The sequence below is a fragment of the Mugil cephalus genome, chromosome 10 (assembly GCF_022458985.1).
Source record: "Mugil cephalus isolate CIBA_MC_2020 chromosome 10, CIBA_Mcephalus_1.1, whole genome shotgun sequence".
NCBI lineage: Eukaryota > Metazoa > Chordata > Actinopteri > Mugiliformes > Mugilidae > Mugil > Mugil cephalus.
The window spans coordinates 23,539,342-23,563,769 of record NC_061779.1 but is presented as its reverse complement, the minus strand read 5'-3'; the positions used below and the strand labels follow the sequence as shown (position 1 = coordinate 23,563,769).

The 24,428-nt window shown below is 41.8% G+C and overlaps 1 protein-coding gene across 2 annotated transcripts in view; it reads left to right on the top strand.

The window, feature by feature from the left end:
• Window positions 1–24,428, top strand: part of mgat4c (mgat4 family member C) — a 99,380-nt gene that overhangs the window by 23,831 nt on the left and 51,121 nt on the right. For both annotated transcript variants that reach the window (XM_047597202.1, XM_047597203.1), the window contains one exon: window positions 18,441–18,511. The gene's annotated coding sequence lies outside the window, so the exon portion shown is untranslated. The remainder of the gene's footprint in view (window positions 1–18,440; window positions 18,512–24,428) is intronic.

Below are 24,428 nucleotides of genomic sequence, written 5' to 3'. Positions count from 1 at the left end.
GTGTTTTAGTGCAAAGTCATGTCTGAACTGAAAGCTTTACCTAAAAAGCTAAAGTCTTGCTGGAATCTTTTACCACTGCTCCAAGCGGAAATTATACATGTATTCTTCAGAAGCCAGGTTATTCATGACCTCTAAACATGCACGCTCCCTATGGCTATCTGTATCCAATAGATCTGGAATGGATTGTGGCTTGCGAAAGGACATCATTAGTGATGGAGAATGATTGTAGGAGCCAAAAACCTGCTGAAAGCAACCAATGGGCCAAGCGCCAGTGGTTTCACTCTCTCTCTCTCTCTGTGGACATGGCATTCAGGCTGCTGTGCCACACTAAAGTATGTCTGGGGTAATGTGCTGCCCTCAGATTGCTGGAGTCTTATGGAGCCTGTGGGAGACATGATTAGCCTGTGCCCAGACCTGAAATGCAGTAACCAAAACCAAGCATCAGTAGATGAATAGAAAGAAGGGGCTTGAGATTGGAAAGGACACGCACAGGGAGAATGCAGAGGTGTGTATTTATAATTTGCAGGAAACAATGCTTGCATTTGAGAGTGTTTATGTCCTAAAACATAATGCATTTGCCACTGAATTACTGGAACCCAAGTCCTTTTATCAGTGACCTACAATGGTATGGCTTCTCACTAAAAAGTCTTTCCAGACCCTGAAAAAGCTCCAGTGTGAATGAAAATGACTTTAAAAAGCAGGACTGAATGTGGCAGTCACTCTCAGAGACCAAATGGCAGTGGTGCTGCATAAAGGGTTTGCATTATTACTGTGTGTAGCACAGTTGATTTCAGTTCAATGTTAAGTCAGTGTGTGATGTTCGGAATAGATTTTCTATGGCAACAGGGCAAGAAGGGACATTTGGCTTTTTGATCAAGGACGCAAGGGACTATTCTTGGATTCAGGACATAATAGGCAGTAAGTGAACATTTTGTCCTCAGAGTTGATGTGTTAGTAGCAGGAAAAATGGACAAGCACAAGGATTTGAGGGCCAAATGGTTACAGTCTGTAAAGGTTCGTATCTGTAACAGGGGTGTCCTGGTTAGAAAGGTGTCAGAATACACAGTGCATACCAGTTTGTTGGAGAAAAAGCAGCAGCAGACCATGCAAATACTGACCCAAGTCCATTACTGAAAGCACCAATGTGGTCCCAGCATCTTAGCTAATTTCAACAATCACATACCCTGCTCTCAGTCATGCCAACAGCTCATGATACACTGCAGCAGTCAACTCTGAAAGGTTTTTCCCACAATGAGTAGCGAAGGAAAACACAAGGCAGCGCTGACACCTCTCAAAAACATACACTACGTGGAATCAGAGCCCCATAAACTATTACTATTGTTCAGCTCAGCTCAGGCAGTTTCCACAGATTTTATGACTCGGCTCTTCCTTGATGAATTTAAGAGATTGGAACATCTTCAGTGTTGGCAGGAGCACAATTTTTAAGCCACAGCCAAAGGATGGGAGAATAATGAACATAAATTAGCAGAATGGACAGAACTCACAAACAAAGCAAAGCTTTCTGCTTTTCATATGCCCACAATCCACCCTGAGCACTCACTAGGTCATTGTGTGTGTGTGTGTGTGTGTGTGTGTGTGTGTGTGTGTGTGTGCATATATATGATCATTGTTTCACTCTATATATGTGTACACAGTACTGTGCAAAAGAAAAAAAAATCTAAATGTTGTGCACTAAGAATGCTCTCAAAAATAAAAATAATGATTTGGAGTTGGAGATTTGGTCAGGACTAATCGTGTCCTCAATACTGAGAGATACACGCAGATATATCTGCCTTCCATGAAGATCACTTCTGACCAGACTTCTCCAGACAGTAGATGGGTGTACCTGGGTCCCACTGGTTTCTGACAGTTCTGAGCTGATGGCTGCTTGGAATCTTCCGATTTAGAAGGGAAATAAGCGTGATGTGTTTTTCTTCTGCTGCACTAAGTTTCCTTGGCCGACCACTGCGTCTACGGTCCTCAACGTTACCCGTTTCTTTGTGCTTTTTCAAAAGAGGTACGATCCTGCAAAATCCCTGACTTTGTGCAAGTGTACCAATAAGAAGTGGTGCTGGTTTGAAGGCAAAGGGTAGTAACACCAAATAATGATTGATGATTGAGAAATAATGATGAGTTTTCTTTTCTTCGCTCACTTTGCATTTTTTAAATTGAATATAAACAGTCATTATTTATATTTTTGAAAGCATTCTTAGTTTACAGCAAAAATAGATAGATCCTGACCCTCAATTAGCTGACAGTATCTTTGTGTTATCATCACAACATGCCTCTGTAGGCTTTAACAATTATTATCATTTATGGGATGTATACATAATCAGTAAGACAGGACACACACTCATACACACGCACGCAGAGCTTCCATAGGGAGCTGGAGAGGACAGCAATTAAATGATCTGGCTTCCTCCAGGACAAGATAGCATTCAATCACTGAAGACAGTCCCTCTCCGAGGAATACAGAAAAACACATTACATTATTGAGAGAAATAAGGAGAAATATATAGGGTTTGTCAAACAAGATTTTTACACCCTCCGTCTGCCATTGTCAGCTATTATCAGTGCGGACTCATAACATGGTTGATCACTGCCTTGAATCATCTCCGCAGCCATGGATCCACGGTCATTTTCACAGGGAAATTATGAACTCAATGAAAAGTGTGACAATCATGATGATTGATGGTGTTTGTTTTATCCGAGTCCGTTCATCTAGTCTGGGCACAGGCGGGATCCTTGGAGAGGGCCATCAATGTGATGGCTGCAGTGTTCACAGTGCGGCTCACGCGCTTGCAAAGCGCCTATGAACTGCAGGTTCCTTTAGGAAAAAAGAGGTAGTATGATAAAAAGACTTCAAACATCAGAATGAAGGCCCTGAAACACATGTTATTTGGCCTTCATTTGTCCAGCTTACCACATAAACATCATATTTGATGTAGACACAAACCAAAAGATTCCATTTAATTTGTTTTAGTCGAGTTCTTTTGTGGTTCCAGAGTTTCAACACAAATTTCTCTTAACTGACTCTCACACTCTTGTTTGATAAGTGGGACTTCTTGTCCTTCTTGTCTTTCCGTGCCACTGACCACCACCTACTGAGTACCTCCTCTGGCCTCAGCCTAGACTGTGGAGGCTGGAACACTACCTCTCCTCATCCGCGTATCCACCTGTGGGGTTATTGAAACAAGAGTGAGCTCTTGTCAGGGCCTCGGCCACCATGTAATTGAATTCTTCCTTGTTTCACAGAGTGCAACAAAGCATTGCACCGGATAGAGGGTAAATATACTCAGCACTTTGAGACAAGCTGAGGCCATGACTGCTCAACAACAAACAACAGCACAGGGTATTGCTTGGTGTCATTTATAGGCATGGTGCTGACATTAAAGTAAAACGCAGGAGCAGCTGTCTTTGTGATTGTTTTGTAGATGTGGAGGAGGCCTTCGGCTGGTATCAAACTCTGCAGTAGTTGTGATGGTTATTACAAAATGAGGTAAGATTCCCACGTTGATATTGATCGTCAGCAAGTGCAAGTTGGCAACACAGGGTGGTAGGCATGCCTTCTCCAAGCCTTATGAAGGTACTGCTGGCTTGTGTTGGAGTTGGAGATTATAAATGTTGAAAAAGTTATTTTAACAGGAATCAAAAGAAATCTTTTAAGGCAGTAGGAAGAGGTGGTGTTTGTGCTTGCTCAGTGTAGAGTACGAAGCTCTGGCACACCCACAGGTCAGCAGGTCTGCATAAATCTAGCTAACAGGGTTACGTCTACTATACATTAAATAAATATTATCAGGTAGACTTAAAAAATGCTTTACAATATCCTTCACAAATGCTAATGAATCTCAGTTAAAAAAAAAAAAAAGAATGTTTATAGAAGCGTGTAGCTGCAAGTCAGTTATGTAAGGAACATCACTATTGTTTCAGTGAGAAAATAGGGTTTTAGAAACTGCTTGTTTGTCCTAAGTGGGTGTACTTTTTTATGTGCCATTTTTTTTGTTTGTTTTTAAAAGACTTCTAAGCAGGCCCTGCTCTAGTCTTTGTAGGGTAAATGGGATTACATTTTTGAGGCAGCTTCAAGGCATCACAGACATCACTCCACCGAGGCAGCCTCCCATCACTGGCCTGTTTGCTGTCGGGCTAATCTAAGGAGATGGATTCTCGGTGTGGCGCTCACTCCAGCTACTGTGCTTAATGGGTTTGACTCCCCAGGACATTGTTCCAATCTAAAGGTCACCATGGTCTTGGCTCCAGCTCAGCACCTCTCGACCCAGGCTGATTTGCTCCTCAACCACCCTTGCATACTTTGTTTTTGTCACGACCTCCTTAGAGATACATGCTTTATATTTTTTCACCTTCAACAAGTGGGATGCATAACTTAAATGGCCGATAAGAACAACAGACATTTTCTTATGCTGCAGGGACTTCCAGAAAAAAACTATCACAAAGTAGAGCACAGAGTGCAACACTCTAGGTAAAGAAAGGCCGGCTGGAAAACATCATGATGTGGTCACTGGTGATTCAGATAGGAAACAGGCACTGTCACTAGCATCAAAATCATGGCATGGTGGAAACTGCCTTTAGCAAGTCTAATGAGGGGAACGTTGCACAGAGAGAGTCATTTAATGAGCAAGAAACAGAGGGAGGAGGAGAAATGAATCTCGACTTTACTTCATAATTCTTTCAACTCCGGTATATAGAAGTCAGCCGTACAAACTGGGCACAATGAGCAGCTGCCTTCTGGTCCAAGATCCTCAGGGGTCCCAATTCAGTTACTTTGTGGTTATTTGAATAATTGCATCAACACCTTCCACAATCTGAAATAATTATGGCCCTAAGGTCCCTACATTTTTACTTCACTATGTGGTGTTGTTCATATTTTAATGCTACTGAGTAATTCAGTTTACAGTGATATGAAAAAATGTCCCCCCCTTCCTGATTTTTTTTGGTCACACTTTGTTTCATATCATCAAACTAATTTTAATATTAGCCAAAGATAACACAAGTAAACACAAAATGCAGTTAGTTAAAACATAACTTAATTCCATATTATTAAAAACACACACCCAAGCAAACCAAGGGGATATATTCCACAGTAGAAATTGGTGTCTGGACAAAATGGAGCTGGTCCCATTTTTGATAGGAAGATGAATGTGAACTCTGAACCACCTTTCACAAATGTAACAGATAACAGGAGATGGGGAGATGGCGTATATTCGAGGTGTTCTACCTACTGTAAATAATGTGTTAGGTGAGGGGTAGAGTGTGCAAAAGGATGACTGATCCGTAATGATGATTGTTTTTTCAGTGATATTGGTACCACATGCAATTGAATATATCAACAACATCAGCAAAAAATGGAAAGGAATATATACAGGCAAGTAGGAAAGAAGTACGAATCGGCTGCACCGCATGCAGCGTTGTCAACATCATCAACACGCACACGAGCTAGCTGTGGATTCCCAACAGTTACCTGCTGTACACACACACACACACACACACACACACACAGGCTCAGTCAGACATTAAAAAGACTTTGTACTTGAGAGCTGGTAAGATAAAGTCCATGAAACGTCCAGTCTGATAGATTAGGACATTTGTGTTCACAGGTATCACTCCTCTGGGTGATGTCCAGAAAATATCTAGAGAATCTTTCTTCTTTTAACATTATGTTCTAGCCTTTATGATATTTTCTATTTACTCAGATGATAACTTTTTTCTCTTTGTCAGTGTCCCTGTTATTCGAACACACCAATGAGCTGCAGGTGCACCGCTCTTCTCCCAGCAGCTGCCCACCATGCAAAAGTCAGTGCCGGCTGCTTGGTGACAGAATTTGACTGTTTCCTGCCATGTTGTGGCTTCATGTCACCTCTAAGGTGACAGGTGGCTCATCGGGCCTCAGATAAAGCTCTTACAGAGTCCACTCGCCTGCTCTAATTTATCTAAGGGATTTCTTGTGCTGCATATATTTTGTTCTTTGAGCAGCCAAGCATTAAATTGCTTTCCATTGGGAACGGCTCGTATGCTGGGGTCGCCAAAGCTGTGGCTGGTTTCCAATGAGATGGTTTGGCAGTAAAGCCAACACTGTAATTAGGGTCACCCCACTCTGGAGCTGCTGGAGGGCCAAAGGGTCATCACAGATGCACAGTGCGTTTGAAAGTCAACAAAAAGCTGGAAGATAGTAACACACAACTTGTTAGATTATAAAGAAACTGAGTTGATGGCAACTATTAATAAATGTGCTTCTTCCTTCAGGAACCAGCCCAGACAATATATATATTTATTAAGAAATTTCTTCATAAAATCTTTAGTTTCTTTGGGGAGTTGTTGTCTGCCTTGCTGAAAAACAAAACACACAAACAAAGATATGGAGATATAGAGGTAAGGCATGGGCAGTGGAAGCCCGATGTATAGACCCCTTCATGGTTTTTAAACAATGTGACATTTTTTGAGAGGCGGGGCTTAACTGGATGCAAAACATCTCAAATGCAATAGCCCGTAAACAGTGGTTGTTTTAGCAAGAATGGACAAGGGAAACACATATTTCATAGAATATATCAATACACTCACTCCCGTAGACCATGAGTGTTATTTTAAAAAGTTAACTCTGACTGATGGGACTACATTCACCGACCTCTAAAGTCTCATTCACTGGATGGACGAAGTGGAGGGTAACGTAGCAAATACTACCTCTGCTTGGACACCCCTGAAACACGCAAGCGACGTTGTGCTATCTTGCGGTTAGCATTAGCATTGACATGTAACAAGAATTCCCCCAAATAATGATTAACTTAACGTTATTTCAGTCACAATTTAGTCAACCCATAACGTTATCCAAGCTGAAAATGATTAATTGATTAATTAGTTATTAATCTCACCTGATATCAAATGTCCGCTGCAAACACAGAGGTGTTGATGATTGTTTCACTCGAATCGTTTCTTTTAATCGCGTTCAACCGAAGTTGTCTACGACTGGCAGTGGCTAGTATGCGATAAATGTTAATGTTTTTGCTTTTTCGGTTTTGGCCCCCACAAATATGGCAAGACGACATTTTCAAAATGACAATGTTCACCTCAAGCTTCCCTCTGTTTTGCCTCCAGCTAACGCTGTGACGTCATGGTGACGTAGGCCATAAAGGGGTCTATAGCCATTTGCCAGCTACACAACCAATCAAATGTTTGGACACACCTTCTCATTCAAATCAATAAGAAGGTGTGTCCAAACTTTTGACTGGTAGTGTATATGTCATCATACCAGAAACTGACTTCAGCAGCCTTTGCTATTTCAGCTTTCAGTGAAGCCTCCATCCTGTAGAGAGTGCCTTCCCAAATGTAGCCTGTGGCGTTGTCGTGAGGAGACTGGACAGCATGTGTCCATCTGCAAAGTGCTCTCCATTTGTCCAGTGGTGGAGGGAAGAAGAAAAACTCCAGGGACCTCTTTATGGCACACAACATTCTTCCTAGGATTGCAGAGAGTATGTGCCTTTCAAAAGACGTCAGAAAAGAATCATTTGGACAGCTGCTCACAAGGATTTTCAGTTTCTTGCGTCTATTGTGACATGGGCATTCTGTGGGGAAACATGTTTGGAGGACCACAAAGGCTGAAGAGATAGTGGGTCTCAATTTGGTGATGAAACAAAGCTATATTTATCAGAAACACATCACAAACGAAGGGAAGTAAAATTAGACATACACTCATCACTGATGATTTTTTTCTGATGGTACTGTGCAGCACATACTGAACGGAATTTGCTAGAAATTCAGGCCTGTTGTGCTGCCATAGACTGTCAAGCCTTTCAGAACAATAAGCACTGCGTATTCATTTTATGCTGAGGCATGAAGATTTCCCTGTGCATCATAGTAGCTTTTTTAGCTGGTAAGTCACTGGATGAGAAATATCTCCTCTTCCAGGCTTTTGGGCAAAGAGCAGCATATACAGTACAGGAGGTGCTTAGGTGGTTTAATTGCTTTACTCAGTAGAATATAAACAGTAATTAGTCATTCTGGTCATTCTGGATGTAAATTAGGTCATGGCAATAGTGTACTAGAAAGTATATGTGAATGGTCTATTTCCTTAAATACATGCTTTTTTTTTTTAGATGAAAATAGTTCATCTGAATTTGACCATGGCCACGTTTACACGAATATGATTTTTGGGTGAAACCGCATACGTCTTATGTGTTTCAGGCAGCCGTACATGATGCCCCTGGATTTTTCTGTGGCTGGAACTGCACCTTTTTGAATCAGGTCCCAGGCTGAAAAAGACAAATATGGAGCCTTTGCGGTTTCTTTTTTGATTCATGAACATGATGATGTCATCACCCCACCACAAGCCCCTCTAGACTCCTTCGTCTCATAACAACAATAACAACATGGGCTGACTACAGGCTTGTGCTGGTGTTGCATCAGATATTGACCCTTGTTGGGTGGCTAGGGCAAGATATACTGTTGCTTCACCACTACAATGAGCTAAAAAGGATTACAGATTGTAATCTGGACTGTATGTTTGAATATGGCGAGCAGGGTTGATGTGCATGCTGCGCCGCTTCTTCTTTTTTTGTCTGAGTTCTGTAGCAAAAACAGCGCCACGCATAGGCCTTGGATATGCACTACAGTCTTTCTACAACTAGAAGTGGTTTTGCAATGGATTAACCTTTACGGAGAAATACTTAACATGATGCCAAGGAAAACCGGAGAAATAATATTGTTTTGGTACATGTGGACGTGACCTATGTGTCTAAGCATGCCATTGACCTTGTATTTCAAGTGGCAGTTCCCCCACCTTCATTATGGAAAACGACAGTGTCTATCAACCTAACCACTGAAATGGTAAGTTTTGATTAAATTTGGGTTCCTGCAAGAAGGAAGACTTCATCTCAAAGGACTTCTGTTAACTTGTTTCCTGGCAGCTTTTGTCAGTCTGACTGAGCTTACCTTCTACATCTTTATACTCTGCACAAGGGACACTGACTGGTACCAATGTACGTAGCTGGTCAGCTTCACATGAACTTTTGTGATATTGGTCTATTAATTTTGACCTGGAGTAACATACAGCAAATTGTCTGTGGTTGTAATGAGTCCTCCATAATTAAGAGTAGAGACAGGCTTCACCTCTATGGCACACACTATGAAATTAGGTTTGCCTTTTTTTTCTCACTAAATGTCACAGTCAGAATCATGTGTATGTTCTATTATTTTAATGACTGCACATCTGCCTACGTGCAAAGATTCCACCAAAAAAAAATGAAAAAATAGATTGTGCATCCTGCGCTTAGTCCAAACAACAAGCTGAAAAAGAAATTCACCTGGACTTGTGGAGTTTCTTGACGTTTTGCCAATTGTCCAAGTTGCTTTGTCAGTTCTAGACTGGAGCTGAATCCGCTACTTGTTTCAGCTCGTTCTTTTGGATCCATTGAATGACTGAGAGCCTTCACAAACATCCTGGGATTAGTGCTGCCAAAGTGTGAACTGTGATTGGTTTAAGGAAATGCAAACAAACTGGAGCCTTTTTTTCTACCTGTCCCAGAATTATCATGAGCTTGGTCATTCTCCAACTTTGACTCAGCGCTGTAGAGATAAATGTAGTTATGCAAACCTAGTATGGTGGTAGCACTTGAAACGGAAAGCTAATTATGGCAAAAGAAAGTTAATCCCAGGCTGTGACACTACCCTTAAGTAGTATTTTAAGAATTCGAAATACTCTTATTTTCACTAATAAGAAAAGGGAACCATGCAATTACAGGTACATTGTATCTGAAGACTACAGTTATTCTCTTCGTACATGTTACATCGATACCAATGCTGTAGACTTACATTACAGTTTCACTGCAACATGAAGCTCTAACAGATCTGTACTTGTGCCCCATCACATTTGTGTGAAAGTACAATGTCCTGATTATGCTGTAACCTTTGTTCCTGTGGGTTGGGAAACAAGCCATCACATGGTGGTATTAGTGTAAATCCTAAACTGCTCTTGTAAAAAAAAAAAAAAAAAGAAAGAAAGAAAGAAAAGAAGGAAAAAAGAAAGAAAGAAAGATTGGGCTGTTGAGCAAACAAAGTTGCAGCTATACACTCATTTTCAGAATAGCCAACACACTGCAGTCCAGCATATATTTAATGCTACCTTACTTTCCTTGGCAGTTGGTGTTGAATTATTAATCTGTTGATGTTAAATGAGATCAGCCAGTGATAAGAACTATGATCAATTGCTGTAGTTTTTTTCTGTAATATCTGAAAAATTAAACAATGGCAAAAGCAGCCTCACAGCTCATTTTTTACAGTATGCGATGCTGGATGGTAAACAATTACTGGCATCAGCCATCCCATCCTGAGTGGCTGGCTGAAATTAAGCAGCATCAAGGGAGTAGCTTTTTATTTGGCTTTCATACTCACAATCCACACACCTACGCACACATGTACTTGTAATACACAGTGACAGTAATGGAAATTTAATTGTCTGGTGAAATAGATAAACAAAAAATATTGCTCTTGTCTTACTGGTGAGCTTATAAAGGTGGCAATTGTTTTACCCCAAGCTCCCGAATCTGGTGATCTTGATCATCTCTCATGAACTATATAGACCCTTTTATGATGAAACACTATATAAAAGAAGTGCTGAGAAAGTCTCTTCCTTCCCATTGCCCTGTTGTCTGGAAAATGCCTTCTCTTCTGTAATATGTCTGCTGTTAAAGGATGCTTTTTTAAGCTTTTTTTTTTAATCAAACCCTGTGAAACATATTTTGACTTGGCATCATTTTACAAGCTTTCATAGTTGCAAATTTTTGATTTCATCATGTAAAAATCTGAAAGTAAAGCAGATACTTAGAGGCCGTATTGATTTGTGGGTGCAAGTGAAACTTGAATTGATTAAATCTTAGCTGAAGCATAAATGTGACAAGCTCCCTGGGATGTCTTCAGATGCAAAATATCTGTCAAGACTGTCTGGAACAGCAATCTTTTAAACAACTTCTACTTGCATTTTTCAGCGCGTAGCACAGGCTGTCTAATATAAAAAGGACCTGTCAGACTTGTCTGTGCCCCCCCCCCACACCAGCAGTGGTCACATTAATGTTCAGAGCTGCAGACATGCGATGTGTTATTTATCTCCTCCATATTTAATGAGAAGTCACCATGGGAAGCAGATGGTACATTAGCAGTAATAAACCAGCGCTGACTTCAGTGGTTTTGCAAGGGAATGTGGGATTAAGGCCGGTACGGCTTTGCAATTTCACACCCTACATTGTTGGTGGGTCAAAAGGTGTCTGATGTGCACAGAAAATGTGGTCGCTCACCTCGTGCAAACAGATTCCCTTTATAACTCTGGACAGGTTCTCATTGCCCCCAGCGAAGCATCATATATTGATGTGGGAGAACAAAAATTACTGTAAGCTCTGACCCCTTTGTACGCGGAGCCAGCATTAAAGTTGCTGAGTGAGGGCTTCACATTCAGCTGTGTTTTATTGTTACTCTCAGCAGAAGGAACGTGAGTACACACACCAAAACACACTCACAAGCTTACATGCTTCTAGAGAGGCCCTTACTGTACACTATCACACGATCATCTTCTGAGAGTCCTGTGAAGATGTGGAAATCAAGGAAGTTACAAGTGGATGTTTTGGTCATCAAAAAATTAAAGGATTTGTAAAACGCTTCTATGGCTCAGGCTGGAAGATCGGCCAGCTGCGCTTTGCGGGGACGTCAAGATGGAATCGTTATCAAAGCCAATTCTTGACAACCACATCTGGCAACAAGCATTTATTCCCTAAGGTTACTTCTGCAATCTGTAATTTATTTCGACTGCTTACCCCACAGCTGGAGGTTTGTTGCTGTCTGTGATGTCTGAGTATTTCATGTCCTCAATCCACACTTTGAGAGAGACTGGGAGCTGGTGGCAGCTGTCGGAGAGTCTCTCTTTTCCCATGGTCTATGGCTAATGTTGATAATTAAAAGGAGTGAATAGATTTTGTTAAGTCTCTGCTGTGCAATAGGTGCTGCTCTCAGCCCTGCTGAGTCACAGGGCACCTTGGAGGTAAACACAAGCAGGTTTTAGGAAAGCGGGAAGGCGGTGGGTGTTTTGAAATGATTCCTCATCTCAGCTGGGGGCTTTCATAAAGCCAGACCTGGGATATGTGTGGCGAAAATAATCATGCGGTGCAGCATATCAAATCACGGCCTGATGAGGAAAAAATAAACACGTCGAAGCCTATTTCTTGTGATGCCATCCAGCCAAGACAAGTCCAGACTGCCGAGGCTCTCTCTGCACACTTATTTTCAGGCAAATGCCATTGTTAAAGGTGCAGAGAAGAGATCTTAACAAGTTAAAGGAACCTCCCCAGAGATGGACTGGGATGGAGAAAGCGAACTGAAGGGATGGAAAAGAGTGAATCTCCGCAGTCTGCTCATTGAGAAGAATGAATGAATAAATTGAATGCGATGGCATTCCTGGCGATCTTCAAGGCAATGAGACATTATCGATTTCTAGGGAGAAAACGTGTTCCTAATGCGTCCAGGGATCAAGGCTTTCTTTCTCTTTTTGCTTGCTGTACTCACTCAGATTCTGCAGCTTCTACTCACCAAAATATGACTCAGGAGTGAAACTTAAAATGCAGCAGAAGCCTTAGGTGTGGCAGTCTGGCTGTTGGAATGTTGAGCATTCATCTCAATGGACAGCGAAGGTATACAGCCATCTGTTCCCTTTTGACACAATGCAGTGAATCAGCACTTTAGTTTTTTGAAGCATCCTGAAAACCTTTTATCTGTGAGGACAGAGGCAGAAAATTGCTATGAAGATGGTAATCTGTGTTGATATTTAGAGGAAGGGGACGATGCATTCTGTTATTGCTCCTGAGCCCATTTTCACACACATTCTGAGGCAAACAAGCTGTCCTAAGCTTCTTTTTTTCTTTATAAACCCACACTTTGCTGGCGTATAGGTACCACCTGTAAGATATTAGAAGTGTCAGCATTTGAAAGATTTATTTATTTATCTTTTTGAATACGCAATATGAATGAATAAATATGTGGTTTTGACAGTACTTCATTTTAGACAGTGTGCACACCATTTGTGTTTGTGTGAGCTCCTGAATGTGACCTGTACGAAGTGGAGGTTGCCACGAGCAATAGCCGTGCAAAGTTATCAGCGCTTCTCATTTTTGGGCTGACACTCTGGGTAAAAGATTCTGAGGTAGGGTGGGGAGCCATGGATTAAAGATCATATCAAAGCCAGCGAATAGGTATACTGATTCAGGAATGATGGCAGAGATAACAGATGAAGACCGAGTTTGTGGAGATATGGAGTGCAGCCCTATGTTTATCATATAGAGTACGGATAGTCAGAGGATAGCAATCAAGGAGATGTTGTGCAGCGTGGCATGGTTTTGTCGGTTACTTTGGAAATGTCTGACTTCTGTGTTCAAGGACACAAAGTAAAAAAAAAGTTAGTGGTATGCCAAAGCATCCATGGAAACACAGGAGCATACGTAGCCTCTATGAGCGACTTTGTTGGGAAACCGGAAGAATAACTAAAAGAACCACAATCTTGTTTAACAGAAGTGTTTTGCCATCGAGGCGTGTTCAGTTGAGTTTGTAGTGAGAGCTTAAACATCACTCATGGTGTGTAATATTTGCTGTGAGAAATGGAATGTTCGCCTTTAGGTAATGTTGAATTTTGTACTTAATAAGATGTCAAATGAGGTGGCCTTTGCTTTAGGCAAGGTGGTCCACCTGAAATTTGTATATATGGGGAGCAGGCCATTGGTAGAGGTGGTGTGCTTGAGGAACACATGGGCCACATGCAAGATACAAGTATATACTGTATATATATATATAAAAAAGATGGTTAGTTTAGCCTAACAATACATTATGTAACTGTACTTTAACAGTCTGGGTGCCATCATGGAAGAAACCTCCTTTCATGCTGTGTTTTGGAAGGTGGGGAAATTTGTTCCCCTCGGATAGCTGTATATCCAGGAATCGCTTAGCAAAGAGAAGATTAAGTGCACACATTAATCCAGGAGTCAGAGCAATCTTGTAATCCACTCAGTATGCTAATTGCCTGTTCTTTCTCCAGCAAAGGGGTTTACAGGCCATTAAATGGCACTGAGCAGTTGACAAAGGATAGCCAGCATGCTCTCCCACCCATTTTCCCTCTCTCGCTATTTCTTACTTGGACAGGCTATTCAACACCCACACTCCTTCAAAGAAGCAGAATCTCAATAAAAGAGCGACACTGTGATGCCAAAACAGTTATTTATTTTGTAGTGTTAGGGTAGAAATAGCGGGACACATTTCTGTTCCAAGAAGACTTGACCAAGACAACATTCGATCCCTGGGGTGTTAAATGAACCTTTGATCTTTCTGACGTGTTTTTTCTGTAGCATACAAGTGTTTTCTTGTAACATGAGTCCATATCTGCCAGTTGTACAAGTAAATAATGAAAGATAGTTGAGTGCCATAGTCTCCATTGCAGTCCCACTCATGTACAAGCCTTCCGCAGTTTGTCCACACACAAGGGGATCACACCTAGGTAGAGTGCAATTCTTAGCGCACTACTGCCTGTGTAGTCCCCCCATGTGGCCTTGAGAGCTTCGACATGATGGATGTTATTTCAGGTTGGTTTTCTCGCTACACTAGTAAAACAGTCTTGTCAAAACACATTCGCTAGTAATGTGAGCAGATAGCGATAGTTGCAGATAATTACAAGAATTGCGTTTTGCGTCATTTGTGGTGCCAACTGCCAAGGAACGGGGCTGTGACAGATGACTCAAACATGAGAATTCGGCACGAAGCCTCACTGTAAATGTTGCTGGTAATGACCAGAGTGTGTTTTTCAGATGCAGCTAATGAGCATGGCCATTAGACATAAATGACATTTTAAAAACCTGGTGAGTAAGAAAATGAAGAAGTACCCCAGATAGACTGCCTGTAGGCAGCAAATATGGCAAGAGCATCCGGAGGATGTACCACTCTGTTCACATGGATGACCTCCACCCAGAGTGTTGAGGCCGTCAGCCATTTTGCTGCTGGTAACTGTGAGGACGAAGGCTCATTACAGTGGAACTGTCAGAACCGTTCCCCTCAGTGTCCACATGGCATCTCATGGATCTGTGTGACACTTTGTCCTTTGTGTTTGACAGATCATTTTATGGGAGAAATATTTTTTACTTTCTGATGATTGCAGATTTCATGACTGCAGTGCAGACTTTCCTCAACCACTCCTGTGGCAGACCATGCTTCTTCATTTGCCACAGAGAGCACAGCCTCTGCTTGGTCTTTTTGATGAAGATATACTTTGTGGTGACTGAGGGAGTATGGTCTGCAGCAAGAGCTGTTGAGCCAGTTCTGCGCCCCAGTCACTGAATCTGTCCAGTGCACATCCATCACGGTGTCTTGAGGAACCACAACACAGAAGACTGCAGTCTACAACTGAAAAAATAATGAATGGGACTCCCCTGCTCAGCCTCCAGAATGTGAATTCTTCAAAAAAAAAAAAAAAAAAACAGGAAGTGGGCCGGGAGAACCAGGGAACGCTTCTTTAGGTTCAGGATACCAAAACTACCTCATGCTGTCATCCTTATAAATAGCTAACCAGTGTCAGTACTCTCAGTCTCGCTCCAGTACATGACGTACATTATAGCTTTTTGCACTACCACACACTATAATGTATTTATATGTATATAGCTCATTTTCAATAATTCATTTTTTTATGTGATGTGTGTTGTCTAAACTGTATATATATATATATTGCAGTGTATTAGTGAAGCAATACATTGCTTCTCTAATGTGTATTGTCTGTTAATAATACAGTAAAGCGTAAAGCGTTGACTGTATATTTATTGTACTATTTATTTTATTTTATTATTACTTTATCGATCCATTATGGGAAAATTCCTTCTCTGCATTTGACACATCCATTCGCCCACACAGCAGTGGGCTGCAGTCTCAGGTGGGCCGTGGCTGCGGAGCAAATTGGGGGTTAGGTACTTGCTCAGGGCACCACAGCCATGAACGGGGCAGGAGGTGAACCTTGGACCCTCAGGCCCTCCAGCTGCGCTGATTTAAATTCTGATATCAATAATTTCTGTTACCTTAGAGCCTTGAATGAATGATCAGCGAAAGCTCACACACTCTGTGTGAGTATACAGTATAGACTCAGTCTTAAGCTGCATACTGCATCTAGATACCAGACACAACATAGAATGTAAATATTGTACAATTTAAAGCACCAGATGGAACGTACACCTCTATTTACACAGTACCTCTCAAGCATGTGCCGCTAAATCCCAAGAACCTGCAGGCTTATGTTGCAACCGGTCACACTGCACCATGATTGTGAGTGCTGATCAGAATGAAGTCAGCTGCTATAGAATTGCGATTTGCTAAGAGAGTTGTAAATATATGACGGTGGTCAACCCCTTTTGAAGTTGTTTGAAGCTACAGATTCAGACACTGGTAACTTCTTTCTAAAACAAATCTTTTTGCATTGTGCTAGATCAGCGGGCTGGTGTTTTCAGGAAGTGTTGGGACAGACACCTCCAGAATGTTAATAAAACATGTCTGCTGACTCAGTGCAAGCATTTTTGTAGTTTATATATATGTTGTTTTGCATGTTTTGCATGTTAAGAGTGTGCAAACAAATGTCAGTGGACTAAAGTTTTGTGTGTGTGTGTGTGTGTGTGTGTGTGTGTGTGTGTGTGTGTGTGTGTGGGAATAATACTTTAAATTACCTGTGCTTTATGTATAATTTTATTCACGGTACAGAAACGGCCAGTGCTGCTGTCATCATAAAACTAAGCTTCCATCTATCGTATAGCCTCAATATTGATGGCATGTGATGTATTTTATTTTTCTCTTTAATCATTTCAGCTTCATAAAGACAAACTCCACTTAATATGAACCATAACAAATGAATAATGGTTAGCTCCGACACAAATATTATTGTTTTTTTTTTCTTTCTTTTCTTTTCTGTGGGTATATGGGGGCGGTTTTGTTTGTTTTGTTCATGGAACAACCTGGTTAAAGGATGTTTTCCTGGAGATGATGACCTTCAAGTATTCTCTTGATACCTCTGAAGGTATATTCTGAGTTGATGCCTTTCAGTTGCTCTGTATATGGGGGGTGGGGGGTGGGGGGTGGGGGGTGTCATATGGTGCAAATGAGATGTTAAGGTAAGGCTGCATGTGGGTGGTTTTCTCTTTTCCAGAAGCTATGGAGGTCAAATTGCAAAACAGGCAGCTGTGAATATGCTCCTCACCAAACTGGCAGTGAATACCCTCTCCTCTAGCTCTCTGCCGCTGAAACGCAGTGAGCGCCCCCCACAAACAATAACTAAATGAAACTACAGCCCTATTTACTATTAAATGCTCTCACGTCACATAGAAAATAAAACTAGGCTTAATAAAACATTTATCTAGAATGTATTTGCTAGGATCTGTGGTAAATTCACATCAGCAGTTCAAGGAACACAAGTTTATTTAATCCAGTATATTGTGAACACTGACTGACTTTTTTTTCCCCTCCAACACCTTCTTCCATTCTTCATGTTTTTCCTTGTTTTTCCTACATGAATGCCAGGTCTCAGAAAGTCCATGTCCATTTTCTGATGAGTCACAACTGTTTTGGAAGCACAATGGAGACCTACAAAATATTGGGAAGCTGGTCATAATTCTAATGCCTGATGAGTGTATACCTTTCTTTATGCGCAAATATGTAAAATGTCCCGTCTGGCCATGTATGCTGCTGCACAAAATCTAGCCATGGGAACAAAGGAGATAACTGCACTCGGAGGTCACAAGCATGAAAAGTTGAATATCTGGATATCTCCTCACTGGAAGTAGTTCTCATAACCTAAAATTTGCATTTGCATGTATGCTTGTGGACGTGGAGACTGCGGGGAAGCTAAGAGGGCATTTTCCTGAATGTTGTGTTCACGAGAACGGAAGGCAAAGGCTCTTGACCAAGGTATTGGAGCTGGCACAGAGGGATAAAAATAAAAAACGGGAACTTTGAAAGGGTAAACAGCTGCCCACCTTAAAGCTCCCTTTTTAAACAGGGCCACAAAAAAAAAAAAAAACCTTTTCAGGAGCACCTTGCAAAATGAGGTCATCTTCACATCCTTTGATCCCTCCATTCTTCATCTCGAAGCCAAGTGGCATATAAGAGGATCTATCTTTGTGAACAGTTTTGAGCCCCCCAAATTACAAACAAACTAAAGGCAGGGGATCAATATTGCGTGTCTCACAGAATGATGAACTGGCACTTCAGAGGGGGAAAATCAATGTTGCGTTCCCTTTCTCTCCCTCTCCTCCTCTCTCTATCTTTCTCTGTGGGTCCTTAACTCTCTTCACAGTCCTCATACTGCAGTGTTTAAATGTGCGTGTTGCTCAGAGCGGGGTCTCTCACTGTGATTTAATGGTCCTTTGTTTCTTATTCCTTTTTAGCCTGGAAGACCCCTGCCACTTTGATCTGTGAGCACACCCACCAATGATGGCCCATAGGATGCACAGTGGAAGTAAGTGCTTCTGGTCTGATTTACCAATTTGGTGTACCTCCACAGCCTGAACCCCAACTCATTTGTCGTGGAGATACTGATCACTATAACATGACAATCTTTAAATCATAACATAGTGCTTAATATTAAGCTGCCAAAATGAAAACCTCTATTCATTTCAACACATTCCTCGGACGATTGAATACACAGCATTGGCTTCCAGTTTTATAGCCCCGGCATGCACAGTAGTGTTGGAGACGTAGCGGATGTTCACCAAAATAAGAGTAAGCACATTATAACTAAAACATATAATTAATAACAGCTCTATCTGATGTTAGAGATATACTGGTTTACTTTGGGAGTCCAAAGTGCACATTCACTACCTAAGTGAATGTGTTGGCTTACAAAATGTTTTTGTAATAAGCAGAAAGCAGAGACATTCTGGCTAACTCAAGTGTTTGATTACTTCAAAATCCGCTCCTAGAGTCATGATTATCAGAGCAGGTGGGTTTCACTTGGAAGGTTGTTCCTTGGGTAAGTATACATGATCAGCCACAACATTTAAACCCCTACAAGGTGAGGTGAATAACATTGACCATCTTGTGACAGCACAATATTCTGCCGGGAAACATTTGGACTTGGCATTAATGTTAGAGACATGTACCACCCACCTAGACCAGAACAGATACCCCCACCACATAGCAATGACGCTCCTTGATGGCAGCAGCCATCCCCAGCAGGATGCATATGCAAAAAAATTTTTTAGGAACAACTCAAAAAGCATGAAAAAGGTGGCCTCCTGAACCGATCATGATGATCCACAGAGATCCATCACCTCAACCCAAACGACCCAAAGGCCTTCACTAACAACGACAGACACCACAGGTCACCCTCAGGAGGCCCATGTCCATTCTCTGACGTGTCACAACTGTTTTGGAGGCACAAGGGAGACCTACACAATATTAGGAAGGTGGTCATAATATAATGCCTCACATTATGAGCATTTGTCTTAGCTGAATAGGGAGTGAACACTTACTCCCATTTAAATCTGCTTCTGTCTTCAGATAAGACGGTCTGTTCTATGAGCAGTGCTGGATGTTGGGAATCACTGTTAGGAAAGCATTTACTTAACAATCCAGAAGAAGAGTCTAGAGTAGTTGATGGCCTGTGGTGAGGCTTAGAGGATAACGTCAGTCAGCCATTTCTATCTATGCAACTGTGGAATAGGTTGTCACAAATTTCAGTACAGATATTAATGGTCCCCAAAGGAATTGAAGCCTGTGGGCGTTGACTGAAATGTCTCCCAGATGGACTGCTGTAATGCCAGGTGAATGTGGCCTCATGAGCCCCAGACCTTTTCTTTTATGCCACCAGCCTGCCAGTTCTCTCGTTTATGCAATTAAATACTTTGGCATCTACTTGATTGATTTAGAAGGTTTCATCTGTGTCTTATGATTCCATGACAATATATTATAGATGACCTTCATTAACGTATCGGGTTTTAAATGAAATTGAGGATGGTTAGCTGGATTAGATATTTTTATTGTTATTATGCACAGTGTGATTGATTTGACAAAACCACTGACATAAACATCAAAATTTCTGCAGACTCATGGTGCGACTAGCGCGGCTATGGATTTCTCACATTTAATATTGCACCACAAGAGGCACTATATATATATCTTTTTTAAAGTTTTCCTCTAATGTGTGTCTGTAATCTGCATGTGTGGGTGTGTCCTGCGTTTGAAAGCAGCCCTCGTGCCAGTCTGTCGACCTGTCCTGGATGTTACCTGCATGTGTGATGTTAGTGAGCTCTCTGACAGCCCCTGTTGGTGCTGGAAGGCAGCTCTTTCAGCTGTGGAGAACTCTTCCTGTCAGCCTTGCCTCGAGAAATTTAGGTCTGAGATATGAAGCCTGAGACAGGTATCCATGTTGGGCAAAGGCGATGAGGGGAGATAGAGGGTTATCTATTTTCTATCTAGCCAGCTATATAGCTGTCTGCTGTGTGTATCTACAGAATCTGTTTGTCTCTATATCTTTGTCTTTGTTTGTCTCCAAGTGTGCAGTTTGGGACGGGAGGTTTCTGTGTGTCAGTGGAGAAATATTCATATAGTACGTGCTGGGAGTTTGACGAGCTGCTCTGACATCTCCATACTCCTCTCCCTCATTTTCATTTCCTCTCCAGCGTCGGCATTTACCGCACAGCCCCTCCTCCCACCCCCCCAAGTCTGCTATTCGGAGGTGCACTGTATGCTCAGTGCAGTGGTGATGAAAAGAAACCCACAGCGCACTGTTTTTACATTTCCTACCTGATGTGAAAAAAAAAGAACAAAAAACTCATATCCACTGGAACATGTTGGCTGAAAAGCTTTCATCCGAGCTTTCATTGCCGTTCTGCGAAGGCTTTCATGTCCAAACTGGCGCTTTACATCGTGCCCTTTAAGATTCTTCTCACCCTGTCATAATGGGAACACAGCGATCTAAGTTTCTAATCCATGGGAAACTCAAGGATGGTGATGCACCTGTACATTTCCTTGTACGCCTTTCGACATCCCTTAGCAAACTCTGCTAGACTCGAAGCACCCAGACGGATTATGTGTTTAATTATTGGATCCAGTGATAGACAATATAGATAACAACAACAGCAGAGAGTGTTCTAGTGGAAAAAGCAGAGTCTGGCTAGAGTCTTGCTAACCTTAGGGAAACACAGGAAATGACAGCGCATGTCCAGCGATTTAGAATTTCTGGCCCGAGCTGAGGTCTGGCTGTTCACATCTGACAGTCATTTGTCCACGGTCAACAAACAACAAATTCCACCATCCGCTTCATGCAGAGCTGATATAACCCCAGGAATTTATAATGTAGCACTTGGCATGTGTTCTTGGATAACACCTTTAGGTTACGCCTATACCCACTTCTTCAGCGCCTGTAGCAATCATGTAGGAGGGACAAATTAGAGGAATTGAAAGTCCAGGAGATCAGGCAGGAAAATCCAAAGCATTGGCAAGCAAGCAAAGCACATTTATAATTTTATCACAATCAGACTGTTTATATCACATATACCATTTAGAACTAATTATTTGTGTTTCCTCATCGGATTTGCTGCAGTGTGCAGAGAAATTAGTTCAGAAACCAAAAGCCATAGATCGTGAGACAGCTGCAGAGCTCTGCCCCAGAGTTCCTCCTGTGTGAACAACCCAGTTGGTTAACACGGGCCCTAAAGGGACGCAGGCAGTCATTGCAGCACTACACAGCATTCTGGTTTTCTGTGTGAACCCAGGGTCACAATGTTCCTTGTGGCTGAATTGTGATGTGTTGTATTAAAACTGGCATCTCTGCATCTTATTTTGTGTGTTCCTCTTTGTCGACTTTTAAATTTGGTGGTGGCTCCAGATAGATTTCTTGTCCTTTTCTCGACATCAAAAGATGGCTTTTGAAAATGTCTGCTTTCACACAATGTGTTGTTTAAAGTCAAGAAGCATTTCTGTGGAAAGTTTAAAGAAATAACGCCTGGAAGTTCCATCTATAACACAGTATAGTAAAGAATCATATCTAATTAAGGTGTGTTAATTTCAGATCATCCTCAAAATCCTGAGAGGAGGTCTGGTTAAAGCCGTGACTCTACCTATGAGAGGACATCGATCAGCTCCTTGGTCTCTGCATAACTGTCACTGCCCCCCTGCAATCAAATGATTAGCCTTAGGGGGGAAAATAAACAGCAGGGAGTAAAAGTTACAAATCATATTTCCATTATATTGGTCTCCAGTCACCATCGTAAGTCATCCTCACAGAGCTGAGGCCTCCATTTCTAAACTCTGCAGAAATATCAATATGGATTTAGGAGTCTCCCTGAAGCAAGGTCCTCAGCTAATTAAATCTGTAATCACTTTGTACTGTAAAAACACAAGCAGGGGAGGGGGATGAAGGGGGTTTGTGGCGGTTTAAATGAGGGCCAGTGGAATTTTATTTAACAGAGACAGCTAATTGGGTCAGGTCTCTTTATCCTCATAAAACACCAAGGTTTGCTGCCATCCAGTTGGAATGCTTACGGCTCTTCACTCTCAAACAGTGTTTGACTCCATCTGAGGTACTGAGAGGGAGGAAAGAGAGGTTATGCTGAAGACTGACCACAGCTGCTGTTGTCAAGGCTGTGGCAAACAAGTATTTCATGTTGTCTCCAGGGTTGTACAATGAATGGACTTCAGAAGAGCTTCGAGCTGAGCTCTGTTAGAAGAAGGTGCTACAGAGTTGTACAAGTCCTGAACTCCTCCCATCTTTCATTTTGAGAGGAGGGATCGTTCATGCAGGGCGCGGTGCGCTTCACTGATGCCAAGTGTGAATGCGATCCAGACGCTGTCATGTCAAATTCCCATCACACAGCCTTTCACTACCTCAATGTATTGTTCAGTGATTGTGTACCACAGGACTAGAGGAAGATACTATTGTATATTATGCACATGTCTCCTCATTACATTTCCCATTCTTTAAACAGTCGTTCAATTGAAGAGGGGCATTTGCCCCTCCAATAAATGAATCCATAAATCATCAAAGTGATGTGTTTTGCATCAGCATTTCACTCAAAACAGAATCACACTAAACGGATAAAATGTGAAGGGTAGTGTAGTATCAAATAGTATTTTTAACTAGTCAAAAAAATGGGATCTAATAGTATTTCACCATTATTTAAAGTGCTCTAACAAAAACATGGAGCAATTTCTCTGAGTGACAACATTGTTGTGCCTTGCTGGTAGGTGCTGACAATGATTTATGGTTATAAAGATGATGCAAAATAAGTATTACTTTAATTTCACAATAGGCAAATAAAAAGCTTGAAGCTGTATGTGTATGTTGCACAATGCTGTTTTTTCACAAAGGCACATTCGGGAGCATTCTCCTAAAAAGTGCTTTCTTAAACTGGTAATCCAAACTGGCCACAAAATTACTGTCCCTGGACACATGCATTTAATACAGATGTGTGTATATTAAATCAGGAGTGACCTTATCAGCACTTCACACTTCACATTAACAGCACCTAACAGAGTACCATTAAGATTGACACCTGCAGTTGATTTGGAGCAGGATGTAGGATGAAAAATGACGATAATAAATAAGCATGAATGAATGTGTCACACAATGCATTTAGAGTAAATAATGGCATTGAAGATGCACTTCATCAGACCTTCTCAGAAAATCGAGATGAACAACAAACGGAGAACCTTGCCAGGGTAGTCATGACTATTCCCTCTCTTCTCCCTTTGAGTTTTAAGCCAAAGGCTTGTGGCGCTGTGTATCTCTGCTTACTTCTGTGGGCTGCTGTTCTGAGGTGGTGACCTCACACTGCCTCCATCCTCTGTGTTACTCACATTTGTGTCTGTCCCCGGGGCTCTTCGTCTAAAGAGCCCGGACTGAAGAGGCAGGCGGGCCAAGCACAGTATGCCGGGGTTAGCCCTGCCCTGGAGAAATCTTCACAGCGACCTGATTTCTTTCATTTGCTCCCCACATTCCCCAGATCTTGTGCTCATATTCACCTGATCCTCTGTCAAAGCCATTTTGTGAGGGAAAAACTTCTCTAACGATGTTAAAACTAGAACAAAATTTGAAAGTCCAGTGAATGTGGATGCACTGCAGTCACAGTCTTAGCACCAGGCATCACATGCCCCCCCACTGACATTTGCTTTGGCGTTTCATCTGGCAGAAAATTGTCTGTGTTATTAAAAAGAATGCATAATCTTGGAGATATCTGCTTGTAACGGTTGTTATGAATCAATACTAAAATTCCACATTGTCAATATCACAGTGACAGCAATGCATTGGAGAAAATCTTTCATCCCCAGCTTGTCACATTCATCTTGCAGGGATCTGAATTAATATTAGCAATTGTTCCCCCAGTCACGTTCAGCCCCATCTTTTCATTCCAGCATCTGGTTTTAATTGGTGC